Raw genomic sequence first — 22,059 nt, 5'->3', positions numbered from 1 at the left:
CCAGCTGCGACGGGCTTAACTAATAAATATTCCGGCAGCTGCTCCTGGGCTAGTCCGTGGCCCTGAGAACAGGCTTCCGTCAGAGCAGGAAAAGATGGGCCTCTGCACTAGCGAAGCAAAGGCAACGCCCAGGGAGGGACACAAAGGTGCCCGACCGGCAGACTCCGGTGAACCCCGGCTCCGTGGCACCCTTTGGGGATCGATCGAAGTCAATCCAACCTACCTTTGGCTATCACGCCGCCCAAGCTTGAGACTGTGCTCTCCTTGGAGAAGGATATTGTAGCCAATACATCTGGAAGGACATACATGGTCATTTCTCATTTATTTAGGTCCTGAGAAGCCTAGAAGTTGCACAGCAGGGCCTGTGCTTAAAAACCACAGAACCTGCTAGAGGCGCACGCTCGGCACCCCGCCAGGGCCCAGCCAAGCGCGGCCGGCCAGCCGCCCTGGATGATCCTAGGAGCTGCTGGTTTGGGCCTGCTGCACGCAGCGCTGTCTGTAGGTCGGACTGAAAACCTTGCCGATCACACACACGAGACAAACTGTTAAATTACACGGGGGAAGCCGCCTGTTGGCCCCGCGCCGTGTGTTGGTCCAATGCTTAGGCATCTAGTGCGAGCGAGTTCAGGGCCGGGCGGGCGGTGGACACGGGGCGAGGAGACGCTGCTTTGGGGCCATGAAGCTCACGTTGTAGCAAAAGAGAAAACGTTAAGTGAGGGCCCAAGTCCCAGGTTAAAATAGCGACTGAGGCGCACTCACCCGGCCCGCGGCCGGCTCAGAGACCGAGCTCAACGCAGCAGCCGGAGGGCGAGGGGAGCGTCCGGGGGCCGGCGGGGCTGGGAGCCGGGGGGCACCGCGGAGATCGGCCGGGTGACCCGGTGGGTGTCACACGTGTGAGGAAACCTAACTCTACTGGTTCTAGGGACTCCTCTGCCACGTGTGGGGAGAACTCACCTGAGCGCCGCGGTGTAATCACTGAGCACATTTTTTTAAATTGTGACAAAATACACTTAATGTTCCCCATGTGAAAACTCGGCTGTGTTCAGGACACACGCTGTTGCGCAACCACGGCCGCCACCCGTCTCCAGAGCTCTCCATCTCCCCAAGCGGAAACTGCGCCGTGACACGCTAACGCCCGCGGTCTCCCGCAGGCCCTGACAGCCACCTCTGCTTCCGTCTCCGTGGACGTGGCCTCTCCAGGGGCCCCGTGTAAGCGGCATTTGCCCTCTTGGGTCTGGCTTATTTCTCTTAGCACAATTTCCCCACGCTTCACCCACGTTGTAGCGAATGGCAGAATTCCCTTCCTTTGTAAGGCTGAATAATACTCCATCAGTACACGCAGTCCATTGTATATGTGTGTATATCACACGGGTTTATTCACCCGCCGCGGACACTCGGTCGCGCCCAGCTGGCCATTTGGATGGCGGCGCTATGCCCGTAGGTGGGCAAATCTCCCTTCAGAACACGCTTCCAATTCTTTGGAGTGTGTGCCCAGAAGCGGGACTGCTGGATCCTACGGCAGTTCCATGTTTAATTTTTTGCGGACCTGCTGTGCTGTTTTCCGCAGCAGCTGCACCATTTGACGTTCCCACAGCAGCGCACAGGGCCCCGGTTTCGGGGTGGACACATCTGGTGTGTGACTGAGGCGACGGCTTCCCACCCAATAGCCCACTGGCTCTGGACACAATCATCCTGTATCATCAAAAGAAACTCCTGAAAGGCAGGGGCCTTTTTAAAATGTATAATAAATCATAATTTTCTCCAGTTTCCTACTTGTGCCCATAGAAGCCACAAACATGCTCATTCTAATTTATTTTACAGCGTTTATTTGTGTCAATGCGTGTTTACAATAATCCTTCTGCAAAAACCGTTTAGACTCTGAGCACCAACCACCATGCACAGCTACGATGTTGTCTGTCTCTTGCCTGGAGGATGTTCGCACCCTGGGAAGCATTCCCCGTACCCCCATATCCCCGTGTCCCCGTGTCCCCATGTCCCACGTCCCCAGCTGGGATCCTCACACTCAGACAACTGGGAGAGAGACCCAGTGCTCCCCCTGTTCCCTCGGGCTCTCTCTTCAGGGACCTGATCACCATGAGTTGGCACAAAACTCACAAAAAAACATTTTCTCACAGCCAACACCGCAGGTCACTTTTGTCTTTTAGCCACTGTGGCTGGGAGACAGGACGTCTCCAGTCCTGGGTCTTCAAAGGAAACCAGCTCCTGGGGCTTCCAGGGGGCTCCCCCAAAGCCATGCCTGCCGTAGGAAATGACCGCCAAGGTCAACACAGACACACCATCATCTCAGCTCAAACACACCTTAGAACAGAGGTTTCCTGGTTCCAGGGACAAAAGAGTGTGGCTGGCTAGTAATTAACTTAGTCCAAGGACAAAGGGACACTTTGAACAAGAGAGTCCCCCTCCCTTCCTTTGCATTTGGCTCCATGAATCCCCCAGTTTTGACTGGTGGGGAGACCGTTTCTAAGGCACCCCAGAGAAGGGGGTTGATAGGGGCCAGGTGTCCCCAGGGAAACGAAGCCCATCAAATCGATTAGTCAGGGTTCTTAGAGAACAGGCAAGTCACTGTGCGGCGTGGTGACTCAGGGAGCAGGAGGTAAACAGAGGCGGGGCGGGGTCAGGGTGAGTTAGGAAGGCCCGAGACACCGGAGTCAGACCCGAAGGTCCACCGCGGTTACTCTGCGTCTGCGACTAGAGTCAGGTTCAGAGGCCGTAGGGAGGGGTGGTCCAGAGCAGGGGCGGGGTGGGACCAGGGAGATTTCCCCTTGAACTGGCTGTGTGTGCGCATTTGAAGACTTTTGCTACATACATCAAATGTCCAACTGTCCTTTGGAATGGGTTACAGATTAACTCCACCAACACACCGCCGGAGAGTTCGCTTTTTTCCTACCCTCGTGGCCACACCCAGCTCTCTGTCCCTCTCTGTCTCTCACACACCACACACACCATTGCACATGGACCATGTCTCTCAAAGTTGATCAGCAAAAGATATCTCAAGGCTGTTTTATCAGCATTTCTTTGAGTAGTGAGATCAGCCATGTTTCCATGTTTATTGGCAATTTTATTTTTATTATAAAGGAACTATTGTTATCCTTTGCCCGTTTTCCTCTTAGAACACCTTCTCCCGTAAATCCGTAAGAATCTTTCACGTACTAAGGCTGTTACCCCTTTGCCTAGCATGTAATCCTCAAATTGGTTTTGGCCATTGGCCTTTTAATTTCTCATTTGGTACTTTTAAAATATAAAAGACAGCCCAGCTGGAGTGGCTCAGTGGTTGCGCGTCAACCTGGGATCCAGGAGATCGAGGTTGGATCCCCAGTCGGGGCACACGCCCGGGTTGCAGGCTCCTCGATCTCCAGCAGGGGGCGCCCAGGAGGGAGCAGATCAATGACTCTCATCATTGATGTTTCTCTCTCTCTCCCTCTCTACCTTCCTCTCTCTGAAATCAATAAAGTCATATTTTTTAAAAAATAAAATAAAATATAAGAATTATTTTTAAAATTTAAGTGAGCAAATCTATATGTGTTTTTCTTTATGGTTTCTTCTTTGGTGTTGTGTTACGAAGGCTTAAAAGCCAAAGTCATGTAAATGCTGACCTATATCACCTTCTAGTGTTTCAAATGGTTTTATTTTCCACCTTTAAATAATTCAACCAGAACACATGAGATGTAAATTACAGGGTATTGACTGAATTCCCCACCTTCTAGGGGGTATTCAGGGCTGTCTCCATGCTCGTGGGGTAACTCTGGAGTGATTAAGTTAGGCCTTGGGTCCTGATCAAATATCTCTGGGTAGCACCAAAATAATGCAGCCTCGCATGTCTCTGCCCATCCCGGCCTTGCTTCCTTCTTCCCACCCACCAGTTCCCCCAGCTCCATCCCCGGGTCCTCCTCAGCTTCCCGTGGAACTTGGGCGGGGCCGGGAGCCTGGGGCCAAACACAAGCAAGTGCCGCCTGATCTCCGGGCACACCCGTGGCGTGTGCGCATTGCAGCCCCTGGACCGTGCTCTTGTCTCCCACGTCTCACTCCTCCGTCTCACCTCCACTGGCTGCTTCCCTCCGCATCCTGGAGGAATTTCTCAGGTTCACCCTCTGATTCACCAACTTGATTTTCGGTAACATCGGTTCAATCTGCTCTGTTGCCTCTGTTGCTTTTCTAGATTTTTTTCCTTCTAAAAGTAACATATCCATTAATTTTTTTTTTCTTTTTCATGACTTCACTGTCTTCTAGAAACTTGGAGGGACCATGAAGTAGAGGTTTTCCTGAGGTTTCTCCCTTTTGGTCAGAGGAACTCTTTTAAAAGGAAACATTTGCGATGCTATTTCAAATTGATCGCTGTCTTGAACTCCTAAACCTTTTTAACGTTTGGTTGTTTTCTCCGCTCATTTCTTTTTTGCAGATGAAATCTACATTTTCCCGCAGAATTAGTAGATGAGATCGTTAGAATTACCCAGCCTCTTCCCACGGAGAGGGCGGCCCAATATTACACAGCTGTCCTTTAGAGCAAGGCCTGCCGAGAACAAGATCCCGCATCGGCCTTGGGGGATGGTGGCGGGGGAGGGGGACAGTCCGTCCCAGTCTCCTTCGTCCTGGAAATCTGTCTGTCTCGTGTCCCAAGGGAGCAGCCCTTGGCTTGGGCCCTCAGACACCAGTGCTCCAGTCCAGACACACTGAGCCGTGTCTCCAGCTCTGAACAGCATCAGCCGTGTCAGGAGCAGCTGGTCCCCGGGACCACACTGGAAACGGAAAAACGTTCCAGGACCTCCAAATTCCAGGAGATGGTGGGTCTCAAGTTCTTTTCCCAGATCCCAAGGCAATGGTTCTCCATGCCCTTGCATTTGGTCCTAAGCTCTTCACCTTATTTTGATGCCAGCCACAGAGCTGTCCACAGTAGCAGGGGGAATGGGGAAAGCGTGCCTGAAAGAATTTCAGAATTTCCCATGGCTCTCTATTGGGATTTACGTTGTCACTTGAAGGTTTGACCATAATTTTGTTAAGAACGTGATAAAGTAGAAACTGTTGCATAATTTCTAATTTTTCAGTATTAAGGTGTATCATTTTGAAATATCATTTTATTTTTTTAATCTTTCAAGGGGATAAACAATTCTGTGACATTTCTGCCCAAGGCACACCTTCGTGGCCTGTTGAGCAGCCGGGCCCAGGGCAGCAGGCCGGCGTTGGCGTTTTGCGTCACGGCTGGGGCCACACTCTCGGGCCTCCTTGCCCCTCTGTCCACCGCCCCCCACCCTGCACAGCTCTTTTCCCCTGGGCCCAAGCAGCTGGGCATCCTCTATTCCCAGCCTCCCGCCTCAGCTGGGGTCGGGCCCTGAGAGGTCTGACCTGGGTTTCCAGATCACTTCAGTTCTGGAGGCCAACGTGTTTCCATTTAAAATGACCAAACCCTCACCGTCATATTCTTTACGCATCTGTTTCTTATCTGTGATTGTTAGCCGTGGCGCTAAGCTAACCCTGACGGCAGAACGCGCATTAGTCGTGCTGGACACTTAACAGAACACCTTGTAAACTTTATTAGAAACTCGTGTGCCCTTTTCTCTGGCACAATCCCTATTCCTTGTTCCACTCGAGTATTCTCATGGACTCTTTTTATAGTCTCAACTTATTCCGATTGACTGTAATTACTGTTTTATGATGTTGAAGTCGTTCCTGCTGGCCACTGCGAACCCTCCATATTTAGGCGCCTTTGTCTTCTAAAGGCGGCCTTTGCCATCCCTGACAGTCATTTCCCCATGCTTGTGGGGTTTTCAACATGTCTTGTTCCTTGGCCCCTAGCCACAGCAGCCCTTCTTGAAATCTTAATTTTTTCCCCCAGCCAATTATATACAAGAGACTAAAATCCGGGCTCCTGGAGTGCACACGAGATGGTCCCACGGGCTCTGACAGCAGAAGCAGCTTCAGCCACTGAAAGTGTAAATGTTTTCAAGATACTAGGCAAAAAATTCAAATTTGGACTGAGCCTAAGATCAGGCCACAGAAGCCCTGCCTCCCACAGGTCAGCCACCAAACGTCTGAAGAGCTCTTTCTAACGGAGAAAATATTCTAGATTGTATTAATCATGTCAATGGCAGGGACTGTGACACCAGAGCAGATAACAGCCATTCTTTGAACAGTTAAAGGAGCCTGGGCCTCCAGGCTGGACAGGAACTGCAGAGGGTGGTCTGTGAGCACCGCGCCTGCGGTCCACATACCAGCGGTGGACGGTGGTCCTTCACCCCAACCACGACGGCCCTGGGCCACGTCACGCTCCTCCCCCCACACGGGAGAGCCACTAGCTACTCCACACACTCACGGCACCTCTGAAGCTGCCTCCGGTCCATCTGCTCAGGAACCATCCAGCCATTTACACCCTCCCAGGCCCTGCTGGTTGGATGGCCCTCCTGTGGGCATCATGGTCACTAGGGCAACAGGGCAGGTCCCCTCCGCTCGCAGGCCCTCACCTTTGTTTGGAGGGTCAGCCAGTTTTGAGTAGTTACTAAGGGTGTGTATATATATATTTGCAGTGTATGTGACAGTTACTACACATTAATATTATCTTATTAAACATACACATGACACAGAGTGTAGCTAACATACGGAGGCCTCTCTCGTTACTCCCTCCCTTCCCTGTGGATTCCTCTCCCTGGAGGAGTGTTCTGGCCCAGGCGTGGCAGCAATCTTTTTTCTTGTATCTGTTCTCAATTGATAAGATCCAGAAACAGAAGAGGGGTGACAATTTAGACCTTCAAGCCTCCGGCAATGGCATGCTCAATGCACAAGAGTCAGGAGTCAAGTTCATAAGAAAGCAGGAGGCTGCGTCAGAAGGTCCCTCAGGTTCCGTCCTGTGGGAGAAGTTATTGGGCTCTGGAGCCAGAGGAGGCAAACCTCTGGCCACCTTCTAGGAATGACAGCTTGTCTTTCCCATGAAGCGAGACAGCGTGAGCCGGGGACCACGGAGGCGCAGGTGCCCCTTGTAACCTCGCTGGGGGAGACGGTGCTCCCGTCGGGTACTGAGCACTCACGCCGGGCTGGGCAGGAGGGGTGAGCTGGGTCCTGCGGACTCTTACCAAACAAAACGGGGGGCAGGCCTTGCAGAGCTCTATCAGCCTGAAGACCAGGAAGGGGGCGATGACCCCCCAGGTTACACACGGAGGAGCGCACCATCCTGCCAAGGTTCCTGACAACATCCAGGGAACACAAAAGACAGCATCCCTGTGACTCAGCTTTCCAAACGTTAACCTCGTCTTAGAGCAGACGCGGTGGGACCCTGCCCCTGCCCATGAGGCCCCTGCGGATCCCTTCTTTACTGTTACTTAGGGCCTTCCTCGTCTTAGCAAATACATTTTTGCCATAAATTCATCTTGGGTAAGAATACGGCTCTTGCTGCGTCTGTTTGCATTTCCCCTGCTGTGCTCTCAGGCATTCTTTCGAGTCATCCTTTCTGGAGGAAAGTTGTGCTTCAACTATGCAACAAACCGTTTACATTTGTTTAAATGTGACAAATGTCTGGTCTTAATCCTGTCATTGGTTTTTATGTTGTGCTCTCTATTGTTTCTAGTCCTTTACTTTTCCATGTGTGTCTTTCTGATCGCTGGCGGGTAGAGGCCACATAAAGGCATGTCCAGGAATGTTCAGTGGCAACTGTACTGTAACCACCCGACTCAAAACAGCCCAAGTGGCCATGAGCTGAGCTGGTACATGGACCACAATCGTGGCCGATCCTCCCCCTGGCTTAGTGCTCGCAACAGGAAGGGATGAAGCCACTGGAGGCGCCCTGAGGGGCCGTCTGGAAGTGCTGGTGCTCACTGAGCTGGGCTGGCACACCGCTGTTCCAGTGCCACTCCTGCTGCCACCCTGTGCACTCACCTGACAGACGTGGGGTACAGCTCAGCATTCACCAGGCACGCCACCTGGGTCATGACGGCGATTCACATCCGGCCGACACAAGCTACCACGGTGCTCAGCCAGCGCAGGCCTGGAGAGGAAAGGGGGGGCTGTGCCCCCATCGCCACCTCCCTCGAGGTAACACAGACTCGGCGCTGAAAAGGCTGGAGAGTTCGCCTTATCTAACCTTCATTTCTGGATAAGTCAGCTGGGTCCCGAGAGAGTGGGGGCTTGAGAATGACGCATGAGGGGAGGCCCCACTGTGGACGGGAAAGAGTGTGATTTTTAAATTTCCTCTCTACCTCCTGTCGGCTGCATGACTTAGGGAAGCTGTTTGCTTCTTCGTGCCTCAGTTTTCCTCCTCTGAAAAATGGGAATCATTGTACCAGCTTATAGACGAGATTTAGAGATAATATATGTCCAATGTCGACCATGGCCACTCCGTAAGGGCTGGCTTTTTAGTTATCATGCGAGAGCGTGGGGGCTGGTGAACCTGCGCGAGGAGAGGCGGGTCAAGGGCGAGGAGAGGGGGTCAAGGGCGAGGAGGGGGGTCAAGGGCGAGGAGAGGGGGGTCAAGGGCACGCTCTGAGGAGGAGGAGAGTCATGGGGGAAGGACCAAGGACCTTACAAGCTGGAGAGAAGCATGTGTCACGATTTAGAAGGTCCTAGAGCAATGTAAGAAGAGGGCATCAAAACCAGAAGAGGTGCTCCAGAAAGACCCTTAGCGAGCACCTCCCTTCACGGTACACGCGAGAGCGGGCCTTAGAGAGCACAGCCACGCTCCCTGCGGGTGACAAGGACGGCCACCGCTCACTGTAGAGCGAGGTGCCCGGCCCTGCCCTGAGCGCCGCACAGGCCCCCCCACTCAGCTCCTGCAGGAATCAGGCTGCTGTATACGGGGCAGGGCCTCAAGGAACTTAACTAACCTCTCTGTGCCTCAATTCCCTCACCTGTAAGTGGGAAAATAACAGCACCTACATTGGTCTGTCTTGAGTTTTCATTAAGTTAATGGACAAGAAGTCCTCAGTGTGGTTCCCGGCACATAGTAAGCCCTCGGGAAAGACGAGCTTTTATCGCTGCCGTCACTGTCACCTTCCCAAGACCAAGTGTCCAGACACAACAAAGCAGAGACACCAGCCACGTCTCTCCGAGTCCGCAGGGCGGCTCCCTCCAGCTCCTCGCACCGTCCCTAACGAGCGGCGCCCACTCTCTCTCTCCCACCACAAACCCCGCCGGACCCCCATCCGTGGTCCAGGAGAGAAGGGCCACGCTCTGGAATGTGGCACAGGGACAGGTGGGGACTGGCTCAGTCACTCTCACTCGAGGGACTTCAGAAACTTCCAGGTGTCACTTTTGGAAAAATTATATAATTTGGGAGGCTAGAAACATTTGACCGTTACATCAGTATTTGCAACATAAGAAGTTATTTTGGTTGATGAGAAGGTGCTGTCTTCTCCCAGCCTATCAGCTCCCAAACTGACCTCACAGCTGGGGCTCCCCATGACGTACCCCAGGCCTGACAGAGCTGTGCCCAGACGAACACAGGGATGTTTCTGTTTCCAGCCCCAAATTATTCCCAACTGGACAAAAGTGTCAAGAAAAGAAGGAAGGTGCTCGGTGCCGCTCAGTGAGTCTCGACCAGCCGGGTGCCCCTCCTGGCCCTTTGGCCAGTTAACCAGGAACAGAAAGGCACCTGCGATAACCTCGATTTTCGTGTCCAGAGAAGTTACCAAGTGTTCAGCGCTGCCACCTGCTGGCAGGGCCCGTGAATTGCACATTGAAATAACCACAGGACGCTGAGCTTTTCCTGTATCCAAGCCCTTCACACATATTATCCCATGAATTCTCCCAACAGGCCTATGAGACAGGTAGTATTATTGACCTCATTGGCTAATGAGGAAACTGAGTCACAGAGAGGTTACAAAGCTTCCTGAAAGCCAGGGAGTGCTGGGCGGGCCTCCCGAGCTGCAGTAATAAGAGGCAGGTGGGAGAAGGCCTCCTGGGCCCAGCGGGTGGGGCCCCCTGGGCCATGGAAAGAAATTTGATTTTACTCTCAGAGGAGTAGGAAGCCAGTGGACGGTGTGAACAGGGGAGTGACCAGGTCAGTTAAGCTTGAAAAGGGTCCCTTCGCCCCCATGTGACCTGAAGAAAGAGGGTGGGGCCTGGGAGGGGGCACAGGCTTTGGGGAGGGGAGGGGTGAGTGGGTGAAAGCACACATGTTCACGAGGGTCCTTATCTGTGGAGGACACAGGCACCAACACTGTCGGGCAGGGTGTGCGAAGGTCTGCGCCGCAGGGAGGGAGGCTCCAGGAGCCGCTGGAATCTCACCCGCCCTCGATGCTGAGCCGGGACGTGGCTGGTGCCAAGGTGGGCACATGGGCTCTGAGGCAACCTCGGGGGCCCTTCCTCCTTTCACGCGTCTTACTGCTGACCAAGCATATGTCGAACCTCTACCTACGAAAGCAGGGCCTTCCCTGCATATTCAGTCCCCAGGGGAGAAACAGGATGTCCTTCTACGCGCTCTCCGACCACTCGAAAACCACCTCACGTTCCTTGCCGCGCTTCTCTTTTCCCCGAGTTGTCCCACTGTCTGACCTGTACCCGGGTGCGGCGGCTCCGGCTCCGGCTCCGGCTCCGGCGGGAGGTGGGGACGGGCCCCTGTCTGGGAAGGTGAGGCGGGGCCCTTACCCCAGGAACACCAGGATGCGGGTGTGCTTCCTGAGCTGCGGTGTGCGGAGCAGGTCTGCGAACGAAGGGCTCAGCTTCTCCGTGACCTCCTCCTCGAGAGGGAGCATCTAGGAGGGAGTCAGAACGTCACCATATCCTAGCTGCCAGGAGGGGGAAAGCCCTTGGGAGGGGGGTCCTGACATCGCCATCACTGTGGTTGCCCTCCAAACCTATCTCCCCACATTTGGCCAGTCCCCCCTGCTCCCCAAGGCAGCCCCAGAGTCATAGACCCAACCCAAAACTCAGCAACAGGAGAAGCCCCCGGCTAGCTTGTCACCTTCAAGTCAGCAGGAGGCAGTTTGCCATTCTTCTGGGCGATATGTTCCATTATCTTTATTGCTTGAATGTTTCTCTTTTGGGACAACAGCCATCGGGGAGACTTGGGCACCCACCTGTGAACACAGGCCACCAGTACATGTCATTTTCCCCAGGGCTGGCCTGATGTTAATGCTGACCAGTGACAAGTATACTCATGTTTCTGTGTCTGAATATTGCTGGCCGGTCACAAGATAACGCATGTCTGCACTTACACTAATTTAAGAAATTTTAAAGCCTGAAAGCAATTTAGAGTTTTAAAAGAGCAGAAAAGTAGGTGGCCACACGGGCAAGTTCTGGCTCCAAATCGCCGGTCGGCAAGGTGTTAGGCTCTGACTGGAGCAGCCCACCCACCGGCCCCTCATTTCACACTGACAAGGAGAGGCAGGCTCTTCCTGAATAAATGAACCACACGAAGGGGCCAGCCTTCATTTAGAGAGATTGGGTCCACCTAGTTCTACCCACAGATAAGCTATGTCCCCAGCGAAACGGTGACAAAAGGTGCACGGCTGAGATATTTCTCTCGGCCTCTCTCCGCTGCCCCCTCCTCTCCCCCACAGTGAACACTCCTGTCTGTGGCTTATTCCTGCCGACCCTGCCAAGTGCTCACAGCTGAGAAGATTAACACCTCATTGGGGCTGGGTTTGTTTCTTGATGGCTTAGCATGCACATTCCCCAGGGAACGCAGATGCCTGCCTGTGGCTCTGGGTTCAGACACCTTTATCCAGGGGATGCAAATTGAAGGAGGCTGTTTGAAGGCAGGGAGCTCCCTGCATAATGTGGGCCAGCCTGTAATATTAGGACACCCCAATGGCCTGTGCACGTGGCCACCAGGACCATTTGGGGGCTGGCCGGTTGCCGGCCGAGGTCAGAGCTCCGCCTCAGTGAGCCAAGCGTGGCCCCGGGAATGGACGCGCACACAGCGCCAGTAGCAGAGCAGGAAGGGGGAGGTGGCACCGAGACTGCCAGCTGCAGCTCCCGCCAGTGGCGCAGGGCGTAGGCCAGCCCGCAGAGTAGCACGGGTCCCGCCGCACAGGCCACCTGGTACAGGACTGTCACCATCCGTCTGTAGCCAAGGCCCACGGACTCTGTGCCTGGAACGGGAGACACGTCACCGTCCAGGCTCCTGACACCCAGCACCCTTATTCCTACTTTCTTCTAAGAGATAGTTTTCCTGAATCAAGACGCTTATCTCCTCTTATTTCCTCTGATGTCTTCTCTCCTAACTCTTGAGTGTCCTTCAAACCAGTTGAGTTTGTTGGATTTTGGGGGGAGATGCTGGTTTGTTCATATTTAAAATTTTAAGATACTCCCCCACCTGTCTCCCTGCTTCCCCCGCCCACTGCTGTAAACACATAGATTGGTTAATATGAAACTTTGATCTGGTTTAAATGGTTATTTACGTGTCTCGAAGGGAGGGAGGGAGGGAGGAGGCCATCTGACCACGCCCTGCCCAGTCACACAGATAACAAATACAGTTAGAGTCACCACCATCTCTCCGGACCCCACAAACATCTCCTGCCCCCAAAACACCCACCTCCACGTCTGGCCCCAACCCATTCTCCGCTCCCGACCTCCTCGGACACCAGGCGAGCGATGCTCACTCACGGGTAGCCGGCCGTCCAGCCGCCCTTGCTGACCAGCCCCTGCAGCAGGCGCAAGAGCAGCAGGGACGTGTAGTCCGGGGCGATGGCCACGAGGGCCCCGAGACGGCTCTGGTGAGGGCGGTGGCCAGGAGACACAAGTTCCAGCCAAACCTTCAGAGGCAAGGACACAGGGAGGTGAGGCGGGGTGCTGGGTGTTCAGGGCAGGTGGCCCGAGGGCCCCGATCGGAGGCACACAGCGCCGCTTCCCTGCGGGACCGCGGGGTGCGGGGTAGAGCCGTCCCACCCCAAGGCCCAACCTCATCTGCCCTCAGCAAACTGGCTCTCTCGAGGTTAACCGCATCCCTCTTCGGAGGACGCCTGGTCCCGCAGCAACGTGGCACCTCAGCCCCGGGTGGGCCTTGCTGGGAACAGGCCGCCCCACAGTCACCCACCAGCAATCACAGCGGCTCTCCCGGGAGCGCTCAGCGCTGATCGTGTAACTATTGAGGATTATTTTCCTTTCTTTGTCTCATGAGTAAAATGGGCAAGTCGTTGGCTAAAGCGTCACCCCGCATGCTTTGCTGCTGCGTCCTTTCACACGCGTCCCGCAGCTCTGGCGGGGAGACAGGGCTCCAGGCCCGCGCCCGCTGGGCGGCAGTGGCCTCGCCCGCACGCGCGGCTCCCTTGGCCAGGCAGGTTCTCGGCTTTCCTCCATCAGCCTCCTTCCTGGACTCCATGTCGCTGCATGTGTCTGCTCCGTCTCCCGCCCCTGCCCCACGCCCCCCGCGCCAGCCAGCAGGCTCCCTCCGCCTTTGTCAATGTAGAAACCGTGTCAGAAGCGCATTGTCTCACCTCCTCCACCCTTTCCCGTGTCACCTACCAAAGCCCCTGCACAACGGGGGGGTTTTAGTATTTTCTAAAGGATAGTTGTGTTTTTTGTTTTTGTTTAAATATATCTTTATTGATTCCAGAGAGAGGAAGGGAGAGGGAGAGAGAGAGAGAGAGAGAAACATCAATGATGAGAGTCATTGATCGGCTGCCTCCTGCACGCCCCTGACTGGGGATCGAGCCCGCAACCCGGGCCTGTGCCCTGACCGGGAATTGAACCCCGATCGCCTGGATCCTAGATCAACGCTCAGCTGCTGAGCCACACCAGGCCGGGCACAAAGTAATTTTCCAAAAAATGTAACAAAAGAAACATGACATGTTTTCCAAAATTGGTCAAAAACCTTTAAGTGCCTATTAATTGCATATTTAATCATGCACATTCCACCAGTAATTATGCAAATTCTGTCATGAATGGTGGAGCTGTGAGTGGCCACATTAGAAGAGCAAAGACGCAGAGGCGAGAAAGCAGGCACCTTGGGGCAGCAGGTGCTCTAGGTCCGTGTGCAGGAGGGACCGGGGGCTGGGGGACACTCAGGGGGGCCATGTACCCAGAGCCAGGAGAGGGGAGGGGTTGAGGTCGGCCTGGGGAGGTCTGTTCTGTTTGGGTTTAGAGGAGGTCCCATGTGTCTGGCACCAGCATGGGTGATGCCGCACACACCTGGGCACAGGGAAGGCCCAGCTGGGGAAGCATCATCACCCCCTCTTTAGAGCTCGAAGGGGAGGGAGAAGAATGGAGCACTGGGGAGAGGAGGGGGTCTGGAGGGGGGAAGCCAGCCCCACCCCTCCCATTCTTGGCACAGCGCTGTCAGGGGGTTGCCTGGGGACACGCCCTTCCTTTCCTCCCTGTGGATTCCTGTCCCCTCCCTACCAGGCGCCCCTGTGGGGTGTGATGGCAGGCCAGTTACTCAGCAACTGCGGGCCTCAGTTTCCCTGTCCTGCCTCACTCACAGAGCTACCATGACCACCGAAGGGGAGAAATCGAGTGAGAGCTGTTCTGGTGAGTAACGATCCATTCAACTTTCACCGGGAGGTTTTATTACCCACCACCTTTCAACCTCTGAAGTGGCCCCTTGGAGCCATGTCCTGGTTCCAGCCTCGGGGGTCAATCACTGAGTCCCTGGGCTCTGCCCTCAGGCAGCCTGGCTTCCTGTCTGACTGACCGCTTACTTCCTTGACGTGAGCACTTCTAAAAATAAAATATAGGTAACACTCCATGTCACCACTGACGTTCAGAAACTCCCAGTGAGCCTGCCCTGTGGCCTGCCCTGCAACCTGGCCCTGCCGTCTGCTCCCAGGAGGCGTTCGCCGGGGGGCAGGCGTGGGGGGGCGGCCAGCTGCCAATCAGATCTCTCTGTCCCTCCCAGTGCTGACATTTTCCCCTTTAAAATTCAGCTGGAAGCACCCTTCCCCAGGGCTTCCCCTGCCTGCAGGGACAGATCACCCCAGAGGTTACCTGCCTGCCCAGGGTCTGTATCTCCAGCTGCCCAGCTGCCTCCTTGTAGCCTCCCCCCCGCTGCCCCTGAGGCATTCCTTGTAACTACGCGTCACTGCAGGGCAGGAACTGGGTGCTGCCTTTGTTTTCATCTTTACAATCAGCGTCCCTGTCAGCTGTCCCCGCTGCCCCCCTGAAATGTCCTGGATCCACCTTGCCCCCTGCTGTGTGCAGACGCCCAGACCCTCACAGAGCTGGAGCAAGGGCCTCTGGCCTCACCTGCCAACACGCCTGCCCCAGAAAACTGCCCTGGGCTCCACGGAGGACCTGTGTCTGGATTCACCTGCGAGGCTTGTACACCTGCCGTGTCCCCTGCCCTGCCAAACTCGCACCCAACCGCTGCCCCTGACGTCTGTGCAACCGGGAGGACGGGCGGGCCCCTGGGAAAAGCCTGGGGCGCCCAAGGCAGGTCACTGCCCCTGCTGGGTTTACCAAGGCCGGGGATGGCCAGGCTCACCCAGTCAAGAGAGCCACCCGAGTCCCTGTCAGAATAGATCCCCATGGGTCCTGTCCAGCAGGTCACAGACCAGAATCCTGGTGACCCCCGGATCAGGCGAGTTTGGAAACGGTAATGTGAGCGCTGCTCTCACCTTGGGCTGAAGGTCAAGGTCAGGGGCCCCTAGGCTGGTGTGGCGCTGTGGATGGCGCTGCAGCTGAGAGGGCAGGGCCCCTAGAGGGGGCAGGAACTGCTCGTCCCTCCTCCCTCCCCCACGACCCCTGCCCGTCTCCCAGCAGGTGACGCTGATTCAGACACAGTGGCTCCCTGTCCTCCTTTCAGCAAGCTCCAACGTCCAAGGCATGGCTGATTTAAAGATTATTTCTGCAGAAATGAGTAACTAAAGTAAATTCTCCACCTGGTCGGGCATGGCTCAGCAGTTGAGCGTCGACCTAGGATCCAGGCAATCGGGGTTCGATTCCCGGTCAGGGCACATGCCCGGGTTGTGGGCTCGATCCCCACTCAGGGGCCTGCAGGAGGCAGCTGATCAATGACTCTCATCATTGATGTTTCTATCTCTTTCTCCCTCTCCTTTCCTCTCTCTGAAATCAATAAAGATATATATATATATTTTTAAATAAAGTGAATTCTCCAGGAACAAGTTTCAGCTTAGGATGTGTGGGGATGGGGGGCAATGGAATGAAGGGGCAGGGAGAATTCAGGAGGAGCCGTTCCTTCCAGGAGCCGCTTCCCCTGTAAGGCAAAATGCTCGTAGAACCCATTAAACTACGCAAACAAGGCCCTGATGCCAGGGTCCCACCCCACGGGCTGCAGGTGCCACTCGGTTTCTGCTTGGCCAGCGCTCTCACAGGACTCAGCTGAGCTTCACAACCCTGTGGGGCAGGTTATTATCACCCCTGGTTTATTGCTGAGGAAACCAGGGCTCAGAGAGGCTGAGGAACCTACTCAGTGATGCTCAGGGGGTCCAGGCATGGCTGGGATTCACACTGTCTCACTCCCAGGCCAGAGCAGCCTCCTCACCACCTCAGCGGCCAGCAATAAGCTGTCACATGTCCATGACTCCTGCAAGGAGGGAGGGGAACCCCAATTCCAATGGTGAGGAAGCTGGACCCCAGGTAAACTCTGCAGAGTCTTGGAGAAGCTGGGGTTGGGGGCAGAAAGAAGAGGAACCCCAGGCTCCTTGTAGACCCATGTCCGAACAGGCCAGCATTGTTTGGCTTGCAATGGCCTCTCTGAAACTCAGTGCCCTCCTCTGACACCCAGAGTCTGGGGAGGGTTCAACAGGGAAGAATGCCTAGTGCCCGGCGGAGCCTGACCCATGCCACACGTCCCTCTCTCTTTCCTGACGTGAAACCAAACCTCACAGGATTTGTTGCAAATGTCTTCCCAGCCCCTGAAACCCACACGCTCCCCAAAACGCAGAGCCTCGCTCACCTCGGTGACGATGGAGGAGCCGGCCGTGTCGTATTCCCAGCCGTGCCGACAGGGGCCCAGCGGCAGGTGGCTCCTGTCGGGGGCCGGGCCGGCCAGCGGGTCCGCGCAGCCCAGGGCGCTCTGGTTCCAGTCCACCTCGTAGCGGCGGCACTGGCAGGGGAAGGCCTCGCCCGCGGGCCCCGGGCCGGGCACCGTGAGGTTCAGCTCCTGGGCCGGGCTCCAGCCGCATCGCAGGCTCAGCTCGGCCACGCCGGGCCTCAGGCAGCGGTGCTCGGGGGTGAAGCCCAGGAAGACGATGCCCACGTAGATGGGGGCGAAGGCAGCCGGCAGCAGGCACGGGGTCAGGAAGGCTGCTCTGGAACCGGCCGAATTCCCCGACCTGCTCCAGGACGTCACCTGCGGTGGGCACGGCGGGCCAGCACCCTTACCAGTTTGACGGACTGGCCTCGGCAGCAGCGGCCGGACCAATGTTCCCTGTGGGCTTCTCTGCAATGGGCCAGTTTGAAATTAAGTTGCTGTTACGCACGATGCACCGAGCCGCCCACCACTAGGAATAACCTTGAACCCGCGGCGCCAGCTCCTGGCACGGGTGGAGGGCGGGGGTGGCTTCCAAATTGTTTGCTTGGCCAGGAAGCAGGTCCACTCTCTGAACTACGGCTCTCTCAGAGCAGGAGGAAAGAGCCAGAGCCCCACGTCAACCAGCGTCTCCAGGGCTCTTCCGAGGGATCTATTTAAAAGCTTCTTTTGCCCTGGCCGGTGTGCCCAGTGGTTAGAGTGTTGGCTGCACACTGAAGGGTCTCAGGTTCAATTCCCAGTTAAGGGCATGTACCTGGATCGCAGGTTCGCTCCCTGGCTCTGGTCAGGGGACGTGTGGGAGGCAACCAATTGATGTGTCTCTCTCACAGCGATGTTTCTCTCTCCCCTCCCTTCCACTCTCTAAAAAAAAAAAATCAATGGAAAAAAAAATCCTCAGGTGAGAATTAATGACAAAAAGGGGGCAGGGAGGCTTCTTTTCATAATCCAGATAAATCAGACACAAAACTGACCAGGAGGCCCAGCTACAAGAGCTGTGAAGCCCCTCAGCTCACAGCCCTTTAAGTAGTAGGCTCCGAGCCCCAGGGCGCAGCCCGGCTCTCAGGCCTGCTTCTGCTGAGCGCCACGTGTTTGCCTTTCAGTCTCCAGGTGTCTCTCAGGAATCCTACAGCCAGAGTCTCGTGGAAAAGGGGAGCAGTGAACGGGCCCCGCCATCAGCAAGCCCGTGGCTGTCAGGGTGAAGGCTCAGCCCCCTCAGGAGCACCTGCTCGGGGCTCAATTCCTCCTCCCAACAGCCTTCAGCACAGATGCCATTACCGTCCTGGTGCACGGCTGGGAAGACAGGGGCTCAGGGGCAGCCGCTTTCCAAGTTCACAGTCATTAAGCCTGAACCACTGCATGGCGGGAGTTCAGCCTACGAGGCCGTCTTGGCTCATGGCTCATGTGTCGGTTCATTTGTTGACTCGACAAATACGCATCGAGTCCCTGCACATTTCAAGCAGTGCTCGGCTCTGGGACACAGAGATGGGACCGTCCCTAACTCCCAACAGCTTACCATCCATGGGGACAGACTCACAGAGGGACAGCAGAGAGCACTAGGGGGGTCCCCCACCTGGTCCTCAGCCTGATGTGCTCCTCACAGCCAGCAAGTCGACGGGGTGCAGGGGGCTGGACAGAGGGTGAGGAAAGGCAGGAGGAGTGAGGCAGGCGGCAAGTGGCTCAGATGCCCCTGCCCCTGGTGTTTGTGCCCCAAGCACCCAGGGGCCAAGGGGCAGAGGCAGGGGACAGCCTGTGGTGGCCGGGCTCCAGGCTCCAGGACTTCACCCCGGGCCACCTCGACCTCCTCAAGGAAACACAGAGCACTGGACCTGCTCACCACAGGGCAGAGCTGGGAGCGGGCAATCGGGTCCTCAGGCCTCTACCCCCCAAATGCAGGCAGAGTCCCTCACATCCTGCTCCTGCATTTTATCACGAGGGGCCCCAGGCTGAGAATGGTGAGGGGACTTGCCCAGAGTCAGTAAGAAGGGACCTGGATGGTAGCTGGTGTGGTTTTGGGGTCAGCGACAGCACTACTGGACAGAAAGCAGCCTCTGGGTTTACAGTTGACCAGTCCTCTGGCCTGGGGCACGTGGGACTGACTGGGGTGCGAGAGCCAAGGTCCCCAGACAGACCCATCTCCCACCGTCCTCGCCCGACTTTGCAGGCTCCTGGCTGCCATGAAACCACCTGAACCCTGGGGAATGACCTCAGGGCCTTCTGGCCACACAGGTGGGACCCCTAGGCCCAGGCCAGAGCTGCAGATAGGAGAAAACAAAGTGCCACCAGGCAGAAGACCCCTTCCCCGCCCCCATTTGGCCCAGGAGGACACGTGACATTAGGGGTGGGCCCTCCATGTGCACACAGGAGGGACAGGTAAGCAGAGGCACAGGTCGGGCTCCCCTTTTGTTTCTGGGACTCTGGTCTCTGGGCGCCGGGGGCGGGCTTCCAGCCCAGCAGTTTGGTAACAAACACGGCCCCTCCCTCGGGGACGGCAGCTCTGCGGTCCCTTCTCTATTCTGCCAGAGGGTGAGTGCTGGCAGGGGGTGTGGGGTGGGATGGGCAGAGACAATTCCCCGTGGCGGGCCCTTGGCACTCAGGGACACCTTGTGAGAGGGTAGAAAACATGATCTTGGTGTCTGCCTCTATCCTAGGAACCCTTGGGTGACTGGGGTGGTTTTTTCTAATGAGGTGACTCCCGTGGGCTCCTCAGGGGCTCCTGGTCACAGTCAAGACCAAGCCATGGTTAGAAGGTTGGAATTTCCCACCCCGCCCCCATTCTCTTGGGAAGGGAGAGGGGCTGGGAGTGGAGTAATTGGTGCTGTCCACCTGAGGAAGCCTCCAGGAGAATCCCAGTGGTGCAGGGCTCAGAGCTCTCAGGTCTGCGAGCAAGTCCACACCGGGAGGGGCACGCACCCCAGCTCCACAGGGACAGAAGCTCCTGGGTTCAGAGCCCTCCAGACCTCACCCTACACATCCCTTCATCTGGCCTTTCATCTGTATCCTTTATTGTGTCCTTTAATAGACTGGTAAATATGTGTTTTCCTGAGATCTGTGAGCCGCTCTAGCAAATCATCAAATCCAAGAGGAAGGAGCCAAGGGAACCCCGATTTGCAACCAAATCGGGCAGAACTGTGGGAACCTGGGGGCCTACTACTTCTGATTGGCATCTGAAGCGGGGGGCAGGCTCGTGCGATCTGATGCCATCTCCAGGCAGCTAGTGTCAGGATCAAGTTAAAGTGTAGGACGCCCACTGTGTCACAGAGAATTGCTTTGGGGGGGGGGAAACCCCCACACCTGTTAACCAGAAATGTCGGAAGTGACACAAGAGTAAGACTACTGGCTTTTTCTAACACCACGAGTTCCACATGTGCCAGCTCCCCTGACATGGGTCGTCCGCATGGAAGTAGCCGGGGTGTGAAGGTCCTGCTTTCCACACATCGTGGGGAGACAGCTGGCGCCCTCCCCATCCCCACCTCCCCAGCGGCCAGGCCGAGCCAGCCAGACCTGACCCCCCACTGCTGACTTTTTTCCGCGGAGAAAGCAGCTGCCCCCACCACCACCACCACCAGGTAACGGGGACCTTTTCCTTGCCCTGTTTCACTCCGTTTCCCCCTCCCAGCCCTGCCTCAGGTGCACGAAGAGGTGGCTGGAACATCCTAGGTGACCATAATCGCAAAGAGGAGAGGCAATCAAGGACTGTGGCCAAGGCCACCTGGGAAAGGCCCGGTGCCACTGTCCTGAGCTTCTAGGGTGACGGCCAGGTGCCTCGCTGAGCATTGTTGCTCGTTCCCTAACGTGACCCTTGCCAGCACCTGTGAGTTACCCACGTGTCAGACACGAGAAACCAAAGCTCTAGCGGTCAGTCCCTCGGTCATGTCCGAGGCCCTGGTACTAAAGCAGCCCCAGGTGAGATGTGAGTGAACGAGGGCGGGGGCTCCCAGTAATGCTTTATTTAGGGACATGGAGATTTTCATCTCCCCTGATTTTCATGTGCCACGTGTTCTTCTATTATTTTTAAGCCACTTAAAAATGTACAGCCTGCTCTGAGCTTGTGGACTGTACCAAAGGAGGTGAGGGGGCCCCTGGGCAGGTGACATACTTGAACCTCAGGCCCTGGCTCAGGTGTGAGTTCAAAGCCAACCAGCAGCCGTTGTCACAACAGCAGGGGGCAGAGAGTACAAGGACTTGTGTCCTCCTGGTGGTCCATCACTTCCCCACCTTGGATTGAAAGCATTTCCCAGGCCGGTCTCTACTGAAAACCCAGAGCAGTTAAGGGGAGACGCTGGGGACTGTGGGCCTTAGAAACAGCTCCACCCTGTGCCTTGACTCCTGGCCTGAAACAGACATTCAAGACCATCTCTTTGAAAGAACGGACAAGAAAGCCAATGGATTTTATGCACCATGTTTTTTTATAAATCACAGAAAAAGACAGTGATGGGCACAGTATAGTGGCCCGGACTAGCACCAGAACCCCAGAGCTCCTCAGCCCAGCACAGCTGTGGGTCGCTCTCCATGGCCCCTCGAGGAGGCCGGGGGCTGGGCCTTTAGTGTCTGGATTCACTTCCCAGAGCTGCCATAACAAAGCACCATGGACTGGGAGGCCGAGACAACAGGTTGACTGCCTCACCGCTCTTTGGCCGAAGTCCAAGATCAAGGTGTGGGCAGGGTGGGCTCCTCCTGAGGCTGAGGGAGGGTCTGCTCAGGGCTCTCTCCTTGGCTTGCACTTGGCCGTCTTCCCCCCGTGTCTTCACATCCTCTTGCCTCTGTGTGTGTCTGTGTCTGTGTCCACATTTCTCCACTCTGCAAGGACACCAGTCATAGTGGGTTAGGGCCCAGCCCGCTGACCTCACTGTAACTTGGTTATTTCTGTAAGGACCTATCTGCCAATCAAGGTCACGTTCCGAGGACCAGGGGTTGGCGCTTCGGCGACCCCAACCCGCCAGCACCCGGATGAGGGGGTAAAGGAAGGGATGGGTCCGAAGCGCCATCTCGGTGGTTCTGATACTTCAACAACGGTGTAAAATACTAACAAATAGTAAGTCACTAACTGCAACTGGGTGATTAGAAAATTAGATGAAGGGAGGACGCTGACTCCGAGAAGTCTAGCTTGACTGTTCTGTCTGCTTTGTCAGAACCTAGGCAGCTCTGGTGACTGGTCAGTAATTTCAGATAAAAGACTCAGAGATTGTGCA

General features: G+C 55.8%; 1 pseudogene; it reads right to left on the bottom strand.

The window, feature by feature from the left end:
• Positions 1 to 6,807: 6,807 nt before the first annotated feature.
• On the bottom strand, positions 6,808 to 21,855 carry LOC148093159 (solute carrier family 22 member 1-like; annotated as a pseudogene).
• Between the last annotated feature and the right edge of the window lie 204 nt (positions 21,856 to 22,059).

Source organism: Miniopterus natalensis, chromosome 5, assembly GCF_054644295.1.
Source record: "Miniopterus natalensis isolate mMinNat1 chromosome 5, mMinNat1.hap1, whole genome shotgun sequence".
Lineage (NCBI taxonomy): Eukaryota > Metazoa > Chordata > Mammalia > Chiroptera > Miniopteridae > Miniopterus > Miniopterus natalensis.
This window is presented reverse-complemented; position numbering and strand designations above follow the sequence as displayed.